Below are 20855 nucleotides of genomic sequence, written 5' to 3' on the forward strand. Positions count from 1 at the left end.
TTGGAGTGGAGAGAGACTGGAGGCATGGAGAGCAATCAGAGAGTTAGTATGTGTTTCTACATATACCAGATACTCAACAAATTGAGTTTTTCATACTGCATGTGTTTAGTTTGGGAAGAAAAAAGACTAAGAGGGGAAAATGTTATTTTAAGTAAAGGGAACAGTGTGAGTTAATATCTGAAGTACAACAGTATAAAATAGGGTATGTTAAGGGAATGATGGGTAATTCAGATTCTTGGAACTTGGGGAACCTAAGGAATATTAGGAAATAGGTTGAAAAGGAAAGGTTGGAACCAGAGCATAGAAGATCTTGTGTTTAATTTCATAGATAACTGGAAGTTATTTAAAGGTTTTGTTTTCATTTATTTATTTATTTATTTTGTCAATGGAGTTGTATCATTACATTAGTGGCAGTGAACATTGGAAGGAACAGATACAGAAAAAACAAAGACTGAACTCATTAATCTCATAGTGAAGTGTTAACAGGTCCATGTGGAGGGTTCCATCTGAATCTAGAAGCTGGAAATGTAGCAGAACTCCACTGCCCATTGGTGTGTATTCAGAAACACTGTGTTGTGGGACCAGTAGAGAAAGACTTAATAGCCACTGGGAAGAAGCAACTCACCATGCCCACGTGTCCAGCAAAGACTACACACCTGCTAAAGATTCCCTGCCATTTGAGATCAACAGGGAGCAGGCCTGGCAGAGGAAGTGACTTCACTTACTGGTGAATAAGAAAATCATGTTGCCATTTACAGATGAAAACAGGCCATTTAATGCTGCAAAGGGATTTAATTTGTTTTAAGGCGTCTTAAATTTGAGTTGTTGGGATTGCAGCTGGGGCACCTTAGGTTCCTCTGTTGATTGTATTCTGTAGGTCTCTAAACACCAAAACCACAGCTTACAAGCTCCCACAAGCTTCATTCATCAGCTAGAAAACATTATTAATTTAAAATCGGTCATTTAAATGAAATTACATAGTAAGAAAAGCACTAATAAAATATTCCCCTCATAAACCTGGGGTACATTTTGCCCCTAATATGCACATTCCCACTGAGAAGAGAGAACACTCATAGAGGATATGAATGGAGATATTCATGTATCAGTAACAGTTATTGAGGTATAAGCATGAAGTTATTCCTTCTACTCAGCAAGCTCACTTTCTTCAAGCAGTTATTACACTGCTCCTGTGAATTGCTTATCTCAAAAGGCATCTCAAAAGTCTCTGCCCATAGATCTGAAACTGCCAGTCACAAGGGCTTATGGAAAATTATGTCAAAATTTGGTTGCCCAGAAAAGTTCATCGGTATTATGCATCAGTTTCATAGTAGCATGCTTGTCTAGGTTCCAGATAATAGATGCTGTTGTCATGCTTTCCCAGTCACCAGTGAAGTAAAAAAAGGTTGTGTGCTTGTTCCCAAGCTTTTTAGTATGGTGTTTTCAGCCATGTTGTCAAACACCTTCAATGAGGACAAACATGACATCAAGGTCAGCTATCACACTATTGGTAAATCCTTCAATTTGAAAAGGCTACAAGCCAAAACTAAAGTGGAGAGAGTTGGTACATGATTTTTTGTTTGCAGATGATTGTGCACTCAATGCAGCATTTAAAGCTGAGATGCAACATGTGGATCAATTCTCTGCTACTTGTGCTAATTTTGGCCTAACAATCAACACCAAGAAAACAGATTCTTCACCCACCAGCACCACATCATCACATGTGGAATCATTGATTACAGCAAATGGAGACGTTTTGAATGCTGAGGATAAGCTCACTTATCTTGGCAACATATTTTCCAGGGATGTACACATTGATGTGAGATTGACATTTACGTTTCTAGGCTAGCTCAGTGTTTGAGAGCCTCCAAAGGAAAGTGTGGCAGAGAAGAGGTAAACTGAAGGTGTACAGAGCCATTATAATAACCTCATTGTGAAATCTGGACAGTCTACCAGCACTATGCCAGGAAACTGAATCATTGCCATTTGCCAGAGGAGTTCTGTTCCCCTTCCCTTCCTGGTTGAAAGTACTCAACTGTTAATATAGTGGGTTCTGTCATTGCTATTCCAAGTCAAGTCAGCAAGCATTTATTAAGCTTCTACTTTAGAATTGATTGCATGACTTGGGAGACACTGGTACAGGATTGAGAAGCATAGTATGCCCTCATCAGAAAAGGTGCTATAAGCCAAGCAAAGGCTCTACAAGCCAAGCAAAATCAGAGTAGTTCAAAAGTGGTAGGCACTGTGCTAAGCACTAGAGATAAAAAGATAAAAATAAAACACATCTGCCTTCAAGGAGTGGAAGAAAGCAACATTCATATATATATATATATATATATATGTACGTATATATATATATATACGTACATATATATATATATATATATATATATCATAAATATAAAAAATAAATTTGAGAGGTGACACTAATAGCATATTGAAACAGGAAAAGAGCTTTGCTAGAAAAACTGGCAATTCATCTGGATTCAAAATCTACATTTTTATTCTGTTACTCTGCACTAGGTTAATGAAGCCCTGAAAGGTACATTGGAGTCCAGAGATCTTTCTTCTATAATTATTTTTAAAAAGATAACTCTAACATAATTAAGTTTCATTGAAATAGGATTGAAGGGCTGGGAAAAACCTTCAGGACATTTTTCCTGTAATAAAATCTTGCTTTTTCAAGTTGTTTGTTGTTGTTGTTTTTAACTGTAATGTCTTTTTCCTTTGTAGAAAGGATTCCTTATTCTGGGCCAGGGTTTTTGGAACATGAGCCAGAACCTCTCTAGCTAACCAGTATTTTCAGGCTTAAATCTCTATTTCTATCTGGATTTCATTTTCATTAATGGAAGGATCTCTATTAGAAGCTTCACTCTGACTTGGAAATTCTGGTTCCTTATATTCTCTCTCTATTCAATTCCCACTTGTTAAATTGTTCATAATATCTGTTTCAGAGGCTTCCTTCATAATAAAATGCTTTTGATGTTTCAGCTCTCCTGTTTTTCAATCCCAAAATTCCTTTGCTATTCCATGCAAATGATGTGAGGGAAGAAGGAAGGCACAAGTAAACCTAGGGAGAGCAAGTCTTGTTTTCTGCCTGCCTAGCCACATCTCTGACTTTGTTATGTATACGTGACCGTCAACAATCTTACATGGGACTAACCACATACTTGCTCTACAGTATTCAAATAAATATGTCTACTGGTAATTAGAAATATAGGACTGGAACTAAAAAAAGAAAAAAGATGGTGCTTAAGATAAAGATTTGAAAACCTTTTGTATCTGCTTATCACTAACATATTCTTCATAAAATCTTCAATATTCTAGCTCATTTTGCTCTTTCCCTTCTTGAAACTACCTTCAAATTTGTACTACATCATTCGGAATTTATTATATACTGTCTTATATTTGTAGCACATGTTTTAGGCTCCTTATCCCAACTCCCATTTACACTGGTAAATTGGATCCCTTGAGGGATTAGTCTATATATCTCCTCAGGATTCTTGGGGTCAACTGAAAGATGTTTTTTTTTTTTTTTTTTTTTTTTACTATTGTTGCTCATTAATCCCTGTGAATATGCATGTCCTGTTGATTATCAGTTAATAGCAATCAACAAAACTTAATTAGCTTTTATGAAGAGGTATTTACTAAGATGTATAGTAAGAACAATTAGTACAAACCATCCAAAAATCTGGGACACTTCCTCACAAGTGTTTCTAGTCTAGAGGAAAATGAGCTCAACCTAAGAGCATATGAAACTGTGAAGACCGTGTATTTTTAAATCAGCAGGAGTCAGGAATTCAGGTTAGGGGAAAATCGTCAGTCTTTATTCTCAGTGAAGAAGGATCGGAGGTGGAAGAGAATGGGCGATAGCAATGTGTGCAGCTGAGTCAAGAAGCTAGCTAGACCAACAGCCACACGACCAGCAGCTCCGAGTCTTGAACCCAGGCCCAATCTCTCCCAGCTTCTCTTCCTGTCTCTCTCTGCCTCCACCCACCCAAATCGTCATTTCCTATACAACACATCAGGACTTGCACGGAGAGTGGGCAGGGACCATTCTTTATCCAAGCATGTATATTAATAGAGTATAGCCCAATTACTATTTAGCCTCACGTGCTTGGGACCTCAGTGCATCAACTCAAACCTCAGCCCATTATATGAAACAAATGGAATAACTCAGAAATCCCTTTGCTCTCTTCATAGGAACTTCATGAAATTCTCCATCAACATAGTATGGCTTTCTGCTGGGCTTTTTGTAAAGAGCTAGAGTTGCTTTTCTTCCTTTGGCCTGGACTCCCAATATAGACATTCCCACCCCTCACTGTTCTTCTGGAGACACTGCTAGAACACTGAGTAATACAAAAAAAATTTTTTTAATAACCCTCTAATTAAAAGTGGAGGGCAAGGAGTAATACAGGGCTTTTTTACTCTGTTTCCCCTACCCCTGCTTCCCAAATATTTCCTTTTAGGGGATCCACTGAACTATTCTTTTCTCCAGGCTGCCAGGCCTCAGAAAATGTGCACTTCTGAACTAACTTGTTTTATTTGTATAAGCCTCACAGGATATGCCTGAGTCTCTTCAGCTAGTCCAAATACAACTCCTGTGCAGTGTCATTTAAATTTATCCGATGGTTTTTCATTCTCTCTTCCCATTTATTTAACTAGGTTATTTGTACTTTAATGTCTCTGATTTATTGATTGAAAGATTTAATGACACTATACTAAATACTTTACCATTATTATCTCATTTGATTTTTACAACACCCATGGGAGATTTAAGTGCCATTATTATCCTTATTTTGCAATTGAAGAAACTGAGGCAGATAGAAATTAAGTGACTTGCCCAAGGGGAAGGGAGTCACCCAGTTAATAAGTGTTTAAGATCAGAATTGAGTTCATGTCTTAAGAAATTGGGACCTGGAACTCTATCCTCTCAGTTAGTGAGCTGTCTTCATTACAGCCCTTATTTTCTGATTAACAGATACAATGGAAAAGTGTTGCTCTCATTTATTACTGAATTAGAGGCATTAGAATACTCTCCTTAGATATTGTTCCTTGTTGTTTTATGTATTTATGTTGCTTCCTTTTTTTTTTTTTTTTTTTTTTTGCTGAGGCAATTGGGATTAAGTGACTTGCCTAGGGTCACACAGCCAGGAAGTAGTGTCTGAGGTCGCATTTGAACTCAGTTCCTCCTGAGTTCAGGGCTGGTGCTCTATCCACTTGTTCCTTTTTTTTTTTTTTTTTTTTAACAGTAATAAACAGTTTTATTCAAGCAATAAAACATGAAAGAAGATATTACTACTTATAATAATTTCATTTGTGTAATTATAACTCTTAAAACTATTTACCTGACATATAAAAAGAGAAATTATCATACATATAAAATTGATGTAGATCATCATTACATATACAATGAAATCTTGGTAGGAGTCGAGCAACTTTTATTCTTCCCTATGGGAAGGTAATCAATCACTCACTGTGTGACAGTCACAGGGGCACATATGCTGTTGTTTAGCTAGAACAATAGTTAATAGATTATAAGGCACTATGTCCTATGCTATTTTTGTATTTCCTTTAGTTTCTAATATAGTCCTGGCATGTTATAAGTCCTCAAAAGTACTATGCCTGACTTTGACAAAAAAAAGTTACTTTTTAAAATAATAATGATAGATCAAAGTGAGAAAAGAAATATTTGTCATAAGTTGCTTCTATTAGGAAGTTTTAGGATAACTTAATGCATATTGTTTCAAATATGATAGCCATTGTTTAGAGGAACTTTTTTTTTCAATTTTAATTTTATTTATTTTTATTTTGTTTTCTTTTTATTGTTTTTCTTGGTTACACATGTACATTAATTTTAATACACATTTCTTTATGAATTATGTTGGGAAAGAAAAATCATTACAAAAGGGAAAAATCACGAGAGAGAAAAAAAACAGAAGAAAAAGGAAAAAAGTGAACATAGTATGTGTTGATTTATATTTAGAACTCATTCTTTAATCGAATAAAATGTTTCAATATATTTGCTTTTTTTTTTAGCTGATCAAAATTATGTTTTTTCTAGGAAATGTTAATAAAAACCAGTGCTGAGACTGCTGGAGTTTTCATTGGAAATTCTTTAATTTACCATCTGCCCCTGTAATGGAACACTTATTTTTTATGATAGTTGACCATCATTTAGAGATGGACATGGGCAAAGTAGGTTTATTTTTTAAAGAATAGGCTTAATTTTGTGGCTTCAAAAGTATTTTTCCATTAGATTTCAAAAGGTTAAAATTTTAAAAGCATGCTTAAGTTATGTTTTAAGAAAAATTTTGGTATTTTGTTAGAGACAATTGAGAAGTTATGACTTTGTTCCCAGTATATAAAGCATATCCTATAGCTAAACACTTGGTGTAGGAGAATTCGGCAGAGCAAGAATATTCAAAAATTATTTCAAAATGTTCTGAAAGCATTCTAATTGGAAAGAAAGGTATCCTGGGATATTAGCCATTTACTAAAAAATATTAAACATTTTTTCTTTGATGATATTTACTTCAACTTTTACATAATTGAGTTTAGCATGCCAACTTTTTTTCTTCATTGTTTCAACACCATCATTTAGCTCAGGAATTGTGAAATGGTTGATGAACCTAGTGTTTACTAAATAAAATTATATACTACAAGTATATTTGTATGCAGTATCTCCCAGATACTTTTGATCTAAAAATTTATCATTTCCCACCCTGGCCAATAATGTTCTTTATCTTTTCTGGATATAAATTAATACTATCATAGAGTATTAGAGCTTAGAGAGACCTTAAAAGATGAGGGAGCTAAGGCCACATGCATCAAGTGGTTTTGTCTAGGGTCCTATTTCTCACTAATCTTGCATAAAGACATACTAAATCCTATCTGTTATTTAAATCTAAATCTAAATCCTAGGGGATCATGTCACCATGGCAGGTGGTCACTACTGTAACCCAATTTCATAACCTCAGAGCCATCATCAGCTCCTTACTCTCCCTTATCCCGTGCACCCCGTCAGTTGCTACATTGTCTAATTTACCGCCACATTTCCCATATTTTTTCTCTATTCAGTTAGTTACCACTCTAGTTCAAACCCTTATCTTATCTGTACTATTATAATAACCTCTCATTTGAGCTCTAGCCTCAAATCACTCCTTTCCATTCTGTCCTTCACTAGCTGCCAAAGTTATTTTCTTTAAGTGCAGGTATTTTATCCCTCTCTGTACAATTAATTCCATGGCTCTTTGTCACCTCTAGGAGGCAGTGTGATATAGTGGAAAAAGTTCTGGCTCTCAATTCAGAGGATCTGGGTTCAAATGTCACTTCAAATACTCTCTGGTCCTGACCCAGGCATTTTATTTCCCTTGACTTCCATCTTCATCAGTTTCTTCATATGTAAAAGGAAGGGGTTGTACTAGATGCTTTCTGGATTCCAAAAGCTCTTCACAACCTGACCCCAACCTGCTTCTCCAACATTGTTGACGTATTATTCCCTTTCATAATGCATTATTTTCCTAGCCTTCTGTTTTTCATACATAATTCTCTGTACCTTTACACAGGTTGTCCTCCCTACCTTGAAGGCATCTCCTTCTAGCTAGCATCTATCTGATTTCCTTCAAAATTCCATTCAAGCCTTTGTATCGTAAAGCTTCCCTGGTTCCAGAGCTTAGGACTTTGCTGTCAGTTATCTTATGTGTATTTTGTATATACTTACATATGTACAGATTGTAAATCCCTGTAGAAAGTAAATTCTCTAGGACATGCCTTTTTCCTCTTTCCTCTATGTTTTTTTTTGTTTGTTTGTTTGTTTTGGTATCCATTACCTGACACATAGTGACTTAAGAAATGATTGATTGATTGGAGTGTCCAGTTCTCAGAAGAACTAATAGGCATTTGTGATCAAAGTGTAGAGTGTTTGAAGGGGAGTATTATGAAATAAGTCTGCAAAGATAGGTGGAAGTCAAGTTTTCAAGAATGTCAAGCTGAGTTTTATTTTACACTAGAAAATAGGGACACGAAGGTTTTTATGCAGAGGAATGACGTTAGATTTGTATTTTTGGATTACTAGTTTGGCATCAGTGTGGAAGATAGATTAGAGAAAGGAAAGATTAGAAATAAGGGAAACCAATTAGGAGGCTATTATAGCAGCCCAAGTGAAGACTGATGAGGGTCTTGTTAATATAGAAAAGATGACTGACATGAAGGATGTTGAAAAAGAGTTTATAAGATTTGAAAATTAGAGGATTAGGGAGAATAAAGAATCAAAGATGACTGCCTTTTATAAAACTTGACTGGACAGATAGTAATTACTTCCACAGAAGCATAGATATTAAAATAGATGGTTTAGAGCAGGAGCAGGAAACTTTTTTTCTGCCAAGGACCATTTGGAAATTTATAATATCATTCAGGGGTCATACAAAATTATCAACTTACAGAATTCAAGCAGTGGCAAGTTGTTGTACCTACCTTTCAGTTCATCATCATCTGCAGATGCCTTAGCAAATGGTTTTGTGGGTCTTATACAGCCCATGAACCAGAAGTTTGCCACTCCTGGTTTAGAGGAATGTGACAATTACCCTAACCATTAGGTTTGAAATACTAGTGAGACATCCAGGTGAAGATGCCCTGAACATAGTTGGTGAGGTGAGAGTAGAGTTCAGGAGAGACATTCAGTGTAGACAGAGAGATTTGGTAGTCATCTTCATAAAGAAGAAAATTGAACACATGAGCTGATGGTAAGTGTAGAAAGAGGTGGAGATGAAAGACAGAACTTTGAGGGAATAACTTTCACATGGATGAAGATAAATAATGATCAGCAAAGGAGAATGAGAAAAAGTAGCTTAACAGGTAGAAGAGCCAACAGAGAGCTGTGTGACAAGTTATGAAATAAAAAGTAATATAAAAAGAATGTTTCCTATGGAATCTGCTTTTTGTGTTCTTTATGCATATATGAAAATATTTCTTCCCAGTTAGTTTAAATGCTGGATTCTCCCCCAGATCATGCCTCCAAACTGAAAGAGACTATTAAGGAAAAGAAAGTGGTCACAGTGATTACACTGTGACCACTGTTAAAAGTTACAGTGAAGGATGAAAAAGAAGGGGATTGAGTAAAGGCTATTGGATTCAGCTAGTCATTTTGGAGAGAGCAGTTTTAATGGAATAAGATCAGAAGCCAGATGGTAAGAGGTTAAAAAGAAGATTGGGGGAAAGAAAGTAAAGGCATTTATTGTAGATAGGCTTTTTTCAAGGAGTGTAGCTACAAAGAGTAGAAGAGATATAATATAGAATGATAGCAAGGATGGAAGGATCAAGTGAGGTTTTTTTCAGGATAGATTAAACCTGGGTGCGTTTGTAGACAGTAGGAAATGAGCCAATAAAGAGTAGGGATGACAGAGGGTGCATTGTTTTGAAAGAGAGGAGATAAATTGGGATCAGTTGAACAAGTTTGAGAGGTTAGCCTTGGTAAGGAGTAAGGCCACTTTCTCATGTGAAATGGGTGAAGGAGAAGTAACAAAATGTATTTGAGTGATAGGAGATGAAGAAGGGAGTTCATGGCAAATAACCTCAATTTTTACCAAAAAAAAAAAAAAAAAAGCTAAGAGAAAATAAAATCATCATAAGTACAAGAATAAAAAGTTTTTAGAGGACAAGTTCCTATCAGGTCCAGTCTAGTCATCATCAATATAAAAAGTAGCTATCTATGCTTTTCATTGGCACAGTTTTTGATGTCTAGTTGGGTTTTTATTACATCCAAGATCACAAGTTCCTTCCTTTATATTGATCTGTTTGTTTAGTTGATGCTTGTGTCTGGCTCTTCTTCCACAATAGTCACATAGCCTAAATAAGCTGACCTCTTAGTGCCTGTTCTTCTCAGCTGATTCTGATTTTCTGTCTCTTGTACCATGTGGCTGTTGCCTCATTTCTATATGGATAGCTGGCTAACAGGTGCAGAGCTTAAACTTGTCACCATTTCTCTTTTCTGGACCTTGCTTATAGTTTTAAACTAACCCTCTAACTAACTTCATAAATAAGATTCTCATTGGCTCATATAGCTTACCCCATGCCTTTCTAAGATAACACTTTTACAATAGGAGACTTTAAAGTATATATTCCAAGGAAGAAGGATACAACTGGAGTATTCCTTAGTATTCAGGAAATTCTGGAGAAAAAGAATTCACTACTTATAGTTTTTATTTCAAACTCCTTTTTTAGGGCGAGTAGGGAATATTTCCAGGCCTCTTCTGACAGAGGCCAATTCTACTTGAAAGAGTAAAAATATATTTATTTATTGTACTACCAAGTACAATGAGGTTTAATGAGGTTATCTTCACTCAGATAATAAGAACAGACTTCTTTGACATATAGATAAAATGCGTGCTCTTGAACAATCAGAGAGATTTTATTCATATGAATATAGTGTTAAGTATGTGTGTTGTGTTTTGTTTTTGCTATCTTAAACATTATCATGGCTGGCAGAATAAGTGCAATTGGCTTTTAGTTATTGGATTTGGGTTTTATAAACAGTGCAAGTAATTTTTAAAAATCAGATACTATTTTCCAATTGAAGTTCAACTTGACTGTGAATTATAAGATCATAGATACAGCACTTGAAGGGACCTCAGAAGTCATATCAGCACTCTAATTTTACAGATTCAAGAAGGAGATTTGAACCCAAGTGCTCATCATTTCTTAAAGTACAATGCTATTCCATTATAATCATATACTACAACTTGTTCAGCCATTTCCCCATTGATGATAGGCAGCCCTTCAATTTCCAATTCTTTGCCATCATTAAAAGAACTGCTCTAAGTATTTTTGTCCATAAGGGTCCTTTTCCTTTTTTTTTTTTAAATCTCTTTTGGGATACAGAATCAGTACTGGTATTAATTACTAGGTCAAAGGGTATTATTAGGCTTGGTTTTATAGCCCTTTGGTTATAATTCCAAATTGCTCTCCAGAATGGTTGAATAAATTCAAAACTCTACTAACATTGCATTAGTGTCTCCATTTCCTTCTCATCCCTTCCTACATTTGTCATTTCCCTTTTCTGTCATATTAGTCAATCTTAACAGTGGATGGTAACCTCAGAGTTGTTTTAATTTGAATTTCTCTAATCAATAGTGATTAAGAATATTTTTTTCATATGACTTTAAAGAGCTTTAATTTGCTTGTTCATATCCATTGCCCATTTTGAGAAAAGGGGGCCTTTCTCAGAAAAAAATTGTTATTAATTTTTTCCCACACTTATGATTATGGTATAATTCCCTTTATCCTGTTTCCCTCTATTTATCCCACACTCTTTCTCTCCTTTTACTATTCTTCCTCAAAAGTGTTTGCTTCTGATTACCTCCTCTACCCATTTGTCTCTTCTTTTATCAGCTCCCCCCCTTTTTTAACCTCTTCCTCTCCTTTCCTGGAGGGTAATTTATATTTCTGTACCCCCATTCATTGAACCAGTTCTGATAAAAGTAAGATTCAGGTGCTTCTCCTACTTTCTCCTACATAGTAAAAGCTTCTTTCATGCCTGTTTTATATGAGATAATTTATTCATTGTACCTTTCTCTATCTCACAGTGCATTCTTCTTTCTTACTACTTAATATTATTTTTTAGATACTATCATTTTCAACTTATGCCCATGCCTTCTATATTTATTTCTTCTGCCTTAATGAGATAGTTCTTATACCCAAAGAACTATAAAACTGTACATAATCTGATTCAGCAATACTACTGCTAGGTCTGTATCCCAAAAGCATCCAAAAAAGGGGAAAGAATCTCTCAATACAAAAATATTTTTAGCAGCTCTTTAGTGGTGGCTAAGAATTGGAAATTGAAGAAATACCTATCAATTGGAGAATTGCTGAGCAATCAATTGTAATGGAATGTTATTGTGCTATAAGAAGTGACAAGCAGGAAAATTTCAGAAAAACCTGGAATTATATGAATTGATGAATAGTGAAGTGAACAAAATCAGGATAATGTTATACATAGTTACAGTAATATTATTCAGTGAAGAATTGTGAATTATTTAGCTATTCGCAGCAATACAGTGATCTAAGAAAATCCCAAAAGACTAATGATGAAGCATACTATGCACCTCCAGAGAAAGAACTGATTGTTTGAATACAAACCAAAGCACGTTTTTTTTTCTTCCATTTCTTTGAATCTTCTTGTACAAAACGACTAATATGAAAATGTTTTATATAATTGCAGATATATAAATAATATCTGATTGCTTACCATTTTGGGAAGGAGAAAGGAGTAGGGGGATAGAATTTAGAAACAAAAACTTTAAATGAAACTTTTTTTACAATTAGCTGCTAATAGGCAAAAAAGGGAGATCAGTGGATTAGCTACATATACCAAAAATCACATCAAATATATACAAGATTAATGTTTAGTAGAAAGTCCTTAGGGGTTACAACTATCATATTACTATGTAGTAATGTTAAGAGTTTACCTTATTGAATCCTTTATGATTTCTCTTTACTGTTTACCTTTTTATGCTTCTCTCAAATCTTGTATTTGAAAATCAGATTTTTTTTCAGCTTTGGTCTTTTCATCAAGAATGTTTGAAAGTCTTCTATTTCATTGAACTTCTATTTTCCCTCTTTAAAGGATTATACTCAGTTTTGCTGAGTAGGTGATTCTTGGTTGTAACTCCAACTTCTTTGCTAGGAATATCATACCCTTTCTTCTGGAATATAATATTTCAAATCTTCTGATCTTTTAATGTAGAAGCTCCTAAATCTTGTGTTATCTTGTGTGGCTCCATAATATTTGAATTGTTTCTTACTAGCTGCTTGCAATATTTTCTTCTTGAACTGGGAACTCTGGAATTTGAATATAACATTCCCGAAAGTTTTCATTTGGAAATCTCTTTCAGGTGGTGATCAGTGGATTCTTTCAATTTCTATTTTACCTTCTCTTTCTAGAATATCAGAGCAATTTCCTTAATAATTTCTTGAAAAATGATGTTAAGGTTCTTTTCTGATCAGAGCTTTCAGGTAGTCCAATAATTTTAGAATTATTTTTTCTGGAGTTATTTTCCACATCATTTGTTTTTCCAGTGAGATAGTTTACATTTTCTTTTATTTTTCATTCTTTTTTATTTTGTTTCATTGCTTCTTGATGTTTCTAAAAGTAATTAGATTTCATTTGACCAATTCTCATTTTTTTAAAGGAATTATTTTCTTCAGGTAAGCTTTTATAACTTTTTCATTTGGTCAATTCTGCTTCTTAAGAAGTTCTTCTCTTCAGTGAATTTTTGTATCTTTTTCACTTGGCCAATTCTGGCTTTTAAGATGTTTTTCTCTTCAGTGAGTTTTGTGTTTCTTTTACCATTTAGCCTGTTCTGTTTTTTAAAGTGTTATTTTCTTCAGTTTTTTTTTTGCCACCCTTATGAAACTATTTTTTCCTTTTCCATGATTTTCTTGCATCTCTAATTTTTTCCCCCAATTTTTCTTCTACCTCTTTTATTTAACTTTTAAATCTTTCTTGAGTTTTTCCATGACCTGATGTCAATTCATATTTTTCTTTGAGCTTTTGGGTGTAGCAGTTTTGACTTTGTTGTCTTCTTTTGTATGTGTATTTCAATCTTCCCTGTAACAGGAGTAACTTGCTATAGTCAGGATCTTTTTGTTGTTTATTTTTCCAGCTCTTTCTTGATTTCTACTTTTATATATTAATATTGGACTCTACTCCCGGAATGGAGAGGACACTGTCTCAAGCTTCAGATTTTTGTGAACCTATTTTCAGAGCTAATTGTGGAGATTTGCAATTTTTTATTTATTTTCAGGTGATATGATACAAAGAGAGGTGTGTTTAGTTTTCTCCTAGCCTGTCTTCTGCTCTGTGGGTAACCACAAGCACTCTTTCCTGTTCTGGAACTGTGAGCTACCCCCTGTGGCTCTGGTGTACATTAATGCTCTTCCTTGCCCTAAGACTACAAAGCCAAGACTATGACTTAGTTCACATAGATGCAATACGACAGAAGTCCTACACCTCATGCCACCAAAGGGACCCTATGTATTTTCCTTTTGACCAATTGCCTGAACCCCCTTACCATCTGTGGGCTGAGAGGTCCAGAAGCCATTACTGCTGCAGATGCTGATTCAGCTGCCCCCTAAAACTTGCTGCTGTTTGCTGAGGCACAGCCTGCACTCCAACTCTCACTCCAGTGTAACAGACTTTTCCTTTTATCCTTTTAAGTTGTCTTGAGGTTGAAAAAAATTTGCCCCATCTTTTGGTGCATTCTGAAGCTCCAGAATTGTGAGGCATTATTTAAAATTGTTTGGAGGAGAGTTTGGGAGGGTTCAGCTAAGTCCCTTTTCTCCATCATTTTGGCTCTGCCCTACCCATAAGGGGACTATTTTAAAGAGAGATCTTAGTATTATATGTGATATGCTACTCATCATTCTCCTCAGTATATATTTACTAAATAATTAAAAAATAATTAAATGACCTCTATTAGCAGAGGAGAGTATAAATAAAACTATTTAAATATAAAATGGAACCAGAAATCCTCGAGTTCTTATCCCACCTGTCACTAGAACTCTGTGTAAATCAATTATTTATTCCTTCCCTGTGAAATTAATATTATACTATTCTGAGATGAATGTAAAAACTATTTTTGTAAAGAATTTTAGAGATGGAAAGTAATGCATGAAGGTTGTGGTTCAGTTGTTTTTCAGTTGTATCTGACTCTGTGATCCCATTTGGGGTTTTCTCAGCAAAGATACTAGAGATGAGGAATACTGGAAATGAGATACTTACAGATGAGGAAACTAAAGCAAACAAGGTTAAGTGACTTGCCCATGGTCACACATCTAGTGAATGTCTGAAACCAAATCTGAACTCAGGAAGATGAGTCTTGCTGACTCCAGGCTTGTCACTCTATGCACTGTGCCACCTCGATGCCTCTGAAGATTGGAAATTATTATTATATCAAAGAAAAATAAAGTTACATCATAGGTTTTCTGTGACCTCACAAGCACCTCTGGATTTGCTGTCATAGTTACCATGTGGCTATTGGAACTCAAGTGCTTTGTAATGTTACTGTATTGGGAAAATCCCTTCACTGCCCTAGCTGCATCCAGGAGAACTCAAAGACAGATGATCTCAAGTGGGTTCCTTCTTAGAATAACAGTTACAAGAACTGGTGCTTCATTTTCATTTTTTGGAACTGGTAAAACTTTTATCCTTGTGAAGGAACCATAAGTGGTTTTATTTATCCTGCTAATTGATTGATTAATTTACAAGTAAATGTGAGACTAGAATTGATTGATTTTTGTGTTTTGTTTGAAAGTTAATATTTTAAGTAAAAAACGCTCTAAATTCTGTTTGGAAATGAAAGAACCAGAATTTTCTGAAAATTAAAATTTTAAGGCAACTGAATATGGAAAGCATTACTAAATTGCAATCTTTTTCTTATAGGCAATCACAACTGTAGCAAGAGCACTAGTACTTAGGAGTAAGTAGATCTGGTTGAAATTCTGGCTTTGCTACTACTAATTATTTATGTGACCTTGAACAAGTCAAGTCATCCCTTTGGACTTTTGTTTAATCATCTGTAAAATGAAGGAGTTAGATTAAGTGTGCTAAGGTCCTTTTCATCTCTAACATTCTATGATTCTAGATTTTTGCTTAGTCCTTTTGTAATATTTCTTTCTCAAATGTATGATATGCCCCATAAATTGATACATTGAGAGTAAATGTTTTCATCAGACTAATGCACAAGATTAAGAAAATTCTAATGGCTACAGAATGTCTTTTTTTAAGTTAGCGAAAAACCTTTATTTAAAATAGGACTCCCTGATCAAAATTTCTTTATCATCCTCTAATTAAAAAAAAAAAAAAAAAAGCACTTCAGCTTGTTCTAATGTTATTTATCTAGAAAGGAGTTTAAGGCTTAAAGAAACACCTTGCTTAAAAAAATATAAGTTTTATTAATAATAATAATAATAATCCTGCTTTTTAGAATTAAGACAATACTGACCTTAACTGACCTTAACCTTAACTGTCTACTGTTTTTCCAAGAGTGGTGATGAATAAATCTTTCTCTTTTGTTTATAAATATACATTTGCAAACTGGCCAAATCAGTTAAGGATATAAATCAGGAGTCATAGAATAGAGCAAAACTAATTCCAGAGGAATAAAAGCCATAGCTTTGGTCTTTAGTACTATGTTCTAATCAGCTAGCTATAATGCTAAATGTCAAGTGTGATAGAATTTAGTATTGGAAATTTTATTTATAAAAAGATCTGCTAAGAATAACAGCATGACAAATCTAGACTAAACATGTTCATTAATAAAACGGAAGTAGATAAGTATGAATTTTTAGATTAAAATAATTGAACTTTTGGTTTTTATTAGATGTGTGCTAAATATTTCCCTATTGTGATATACATAGGATAGTAGTTTCAGTTATGGGAAAAAGATCCATTTTATAATTACAAGCACCTGTGTATTTTTTTTTCTATAAACTTTTTTTAAGAAAAAAAGTTGAGGAATTCAAATAAATCAGAATTATATTTTGAATGACTAGTCTTGGTAAAAAGAATTAAAAGATAGAGAAGAATCACAACTTAAAGCAAAATTATATAATTAATCAGAACTGTTTCTTAGTCCTAAACAGCTCTAGCACACACAGAAGACCTAACTTTCAGTAACTGCTATTTTTTGACCCATTGAACTTCCTTGACAATTATAGGCCAGTAACTCATTGTCAGATTCATAGATTGTCTATAAGTTTACTTTCTTTCTATGGTCTTTAACTTTTGAGTCTTCGTTGATCATGAGCATCTTAAGCAAAGAATCTTCTTGAAAGAGAAATAAATGTGGAAATTCCAATTAAGTGACTGTCTAACTCTTGTTTCACAGAAAAAGGTAATTTGACTACAAGACTGATAAAAACCTATGCTAAGGGCTCTAAAGTATATACTCTGAAACATGACTAGGAATTTATTGAAAGGAAGTGTAGTCATATATAGACTCAGTTTCTATGCCTTCATTTTAGGCCCCAGTTTAGTACTACCTCAAAACTTGGAGTTTAAGATATAGAAAATTCCCCCAAAAAATAACTCCCAGAAAAATATTCAATGTCGTAAGAGACCACTTTCCAAACAATTGATTTGTGCTATTTCTGCTGAGCTGTAATAAATATTTAGGTTGAAAAAGATGGTTGAATTCATGGATAAAAAGTTTTGAAATTTTAGATTGTAATTATCAAAACTGTACTTAGCCCTTATTATAGATAAAATAAGTGTATATTCTGGTTTCAATTATGCATCCTAGCATCTACTTACATTTTTAATTCCATAATATTACTTTTTATTGTGTTTAACTTTTTATCTAGCATAGCTACTCTTTGGTTCCCTTAAATACGTAATTAATTTTTCTAGCTTTTTTTCCCCCAATAGCTGTTATAAAAAGGTTTGGCAAGAGAGAAAATTGAACTATTTAGCCAAAATGGCCACTTTTTTTTCTGAGTGATTTTCCTCCATGAAATTTGATGTTATATTTCAATAATATAATTTATTCTGTTTTATATAGGGCTGAATCATAACCACAGGTGCTGCGACAAAGAACACTTTAAAGATGCATAAAAGTCTGTTTAAAGTGAAGAGGAAGAACTGGATAAAATAATGAGGTAAGGAAAACTTATATTTCCTACTTAATAGAATGCATCTGAATCTTAAATTTTGTTGCAACTTCAGCTTTTATGATTTTGCATTCATTAGTATAATGTGAATATCATTAATAAGAAAAAAAAACAGACGAATGTATAACTTGTACTTCTATACATAATAGGCTTTTGGATTGCTTGTAAAAGTTCTTTTTAAGAAAATTTTCCCTGCTAAGTTGAACTAAAAGCTTTTCTATTAAAAATATTGAGAAGATAAATTAGAATAAATGGATAGATTGCCTATGAGAAGGCAAACTTGATAGGAACATATTAGATATTAATTAGTTTGATTAATGTTGTCTGCATAAAAAAAAGAGATTTGTTCATATAAGTTTCTGAGCCTCTGGACTTGTTGAATATGTTTTGTGTCTATTAATGCAATTGATAAGCCCATCCTGGTGATCTCTTTTTTAACTTTAATGGAGGACCTATCTGTGTATCATTATTTCATTTATCATTTAATTCAGTTAATCAGATATTTGTCAAACCCTTACAGCATACAGAATTCTAGACTACAAACTCTAAGATAACCTAAAAATCTAAATTAGAATTTTATCAGTCTAGTTGTAGGCATATTAATGCTTTTGAAGCATTAGGAGGGGGAAAAAAGGTAATTTGATTCCAAGATTGATAAAACTTATGCTAGGGCTCTGAAGTATATATATATATATTAGGAATCATAGCACTTATCCTGAAGGAGCATAGAATTTAATAGAGAAAACAATATAGATTAAAAAGATAATAAACATGAATATGGATATTTTCCCCTTTGTGAAATAGATGTGTTCTAATGCAATTAATTTCTTTTAAAAATTGTCATATTTTTATTTCTGACTTTTGTGTCACATTCATTTATAACTTTATCCCTGCTTTTCTCTACTCGGGGGCTATTCCTCATAAAAGAGTTTTAAAAAGAAAGAGGCAAAAAATAGTTCAACAAAATTAACCAGTCAATAGCAGTAGTGTTTGAAAACTTATAAAAACTCCATACCAGAAACTTCCATTTCTACAATAGTGAGGAGGTACACTTTTTAATAATCTCTCTTCTTTGGAGCTATGCTTGGTCATTAGAATTACATAATGTTCAGTCTGTGTTTTTGGCTCTTTGCATTTATGTTGTTTTAGTCATACATTGCTTATATTTTTTGTGCAATAACTTGTCAGTGCCTTGATGACTATTGTGTTTTTTGTCTCACGGTTTTATGACACCACCAGTAAAATATTGGTATTAAAAACATGAACTTTTGTTTCTAGAAGAAATTTGGGATCATAAAAGTATTTTTGTAATTTCCTGAAGGGAATCTAGCCACTCTCCTCCTCTTATTTAATTCTTGATCCAGTCCATTTTCTATGTGTACTGTGTGTACTGATGTATATGCTAATGAAGAGGTTTCAAGAAATGTCCAGATAGACTGCATGTTATCAACTGAGCAATAGACATTTTCTTTTCACTTGATTTTTCCTTTGTGGATGGTCAGACCAAACTCTTTTGATGGGTTACAGAACTCTTATAGGAGTTTTTGCAATATTGTGTATGCTTCATATAACAATTGGAAGACACCACCATCTAAAGGAAATCCCTCTTTAACCTAGCTTGCACTGGATCTCCTTCATTACAGTGACAAGCACTTTTGGCAAGTATTCATCTCCCTGTTTTATACTTTGCCTGATGTTTATGATCAAAAAGTCACTGAGCAATGTTATCTCATTGGTTACTTACATCTTTTAAGGATCATTCAGCATAAATGTTTATGAAGACATTTTGTTAGAAAAGAGACTTTAAAGTGTTATTCTGTTATACCAAATCAAATGCTTTTCAAAAAATTGAGTCATAATTATGGTAGAATCTGTGAAAACATTTATTAAGCACTTACTATGTATATATTATATATCAAATACTGAGGGGATGGGGATACAAATAGAAAACAAGACAATTCCTGCTCTCAAGAAGCCCATATTCCAATTAAAGCAGACATCCTACATAAGGTTCAGTTTTAAAACAGATGAAAAGGACAGCTATCCTTGGAAAGTAATGGTAAGGCAGATGACCTCTAAGGTTAGTAAGAAGGTAATGAGCCTAAGAATTCAAGTAGAGTATTCTATAGAGCTCTGAAATATTTCAAAATATTCCAGAATATTCTGAAGATTGGTGGTCAGCATTTAATTGAAAGTGCCTAGAGGGAATTAAGGAGTGGGAGTTGGAAGATGGAAGATGGATTAGGGTAGGAGATTACTTCTGATTCTTTTGCAAGAGTACTTCAACTGCCTTATTTTACATAAATCTTAGCCTCAGGTTTTCAGGTAATGTCATTTTGAGATATAGCTTTTGGTGATTTATTATTTTTCTCCTTCAATGATTTCTTGGGCATCTGGAATAATACAACATTATTTGAATTATTTTTCCTTCATATTTGAAAGTATTTTTTCTGTTTACTTCTGAAATTGGTTTGTCGTTGAAATTGTTAAATTTAACTATTATGTGTCTTAATGCACAGGTTTCACTTTTGGCAGGGATCTGTGAATTTTCTTAATGGAAATTGTGTTGCCTGGATTCTAATATTCTACACAATTTTCTTGTAATGTTCCCTGCATTAAGGGAGTCAGGTTTTTTGGTTCTTAATTTGGAATGTTCTTTTGAGAGATGGATGACCTATGCTATTGCTGTGTATCATTTCTTCAAGATTGATCACTTTAGCTTGTATAGAATTCATATTTTCTTTTAATGTCGCTGCCTTTTGCTTTTCTTTTGCCAAATTTTCTCTACTTTATCTTTGTGTTCTTAATCTGCTGTTCTCTCTCACACTGTCTCTACTTTTTGGGAGAGATTTTCCATAGATTGTTTTTTTTTATTTTTCCTACTTTGTTTTGTATTCTTCAGTTTTGCATTGAGAGCTCTAATATATGACCTAAAGTTATTCTTAACTTTTCTTTTATGAATATGAATTTTCTTTTGAAGGATTCCAGAATTTCTTTCCTCTATTTTATGATCTCTGGGGGATCCACAGTATTCTTTTCTTTTGTCAATGACTATCAATTAATTTTCATTCAAATTACAATGTTTATTAAACATTTCTAACTTCCTTTCCAAGATTTTACACATTCTTTTTATAGACTATTATGTGTTCGTTCATTATTTTGTGGACTGGACTTTTTTTTTTTAATTA

General features: G+C 33.7%; 1 protein-coding gene across 7 annotated transcripts in view; it reads left to right on the forward strand.

The window, feature by feature from the left end:
• The window catches only part of ZHX3 (zinc fingers and homeoboxes 3), a 150004-nt gene that overhangs the window by 51804 nt on the left and 77345 nt on the right, over nucleotides 1-20855 (forward strand). For 5 of the 7 annotated variants that reach the window (XM_031954012.1, XM_031954015.1, XM_031954011.1 and 2 more), the window contains one exon: nucleotides 17559-17655. The gene's annotated coding sequence lies outside the window, so the exon portion shown is untranslated. Of the gene's footprint in view, nucleotides 1-14955; nucleotides 15192-17558; nucleotides 17656-20855 lie in introns of those variants that run through there. The other 2 variants (XM_031954016.1, XM_031954017.1) reach the window with 2 other exon arrangements.

Source organism: Sarcophilus harrisii, chromosome 2 (assembly GCF_902635505.1).
Source record: "Sarcophilus harrisii chromosome 2, mSarHar1.11, whole genome shotgun sequence".
Taxonomy (NCBI): domain Eukaryota; kingdom Metazoa; phylum Chordata; class Mammalia; order Dasyuromorphia; family Dasyuridae; genus Sarcophilus; species Sarcophilus harrisii.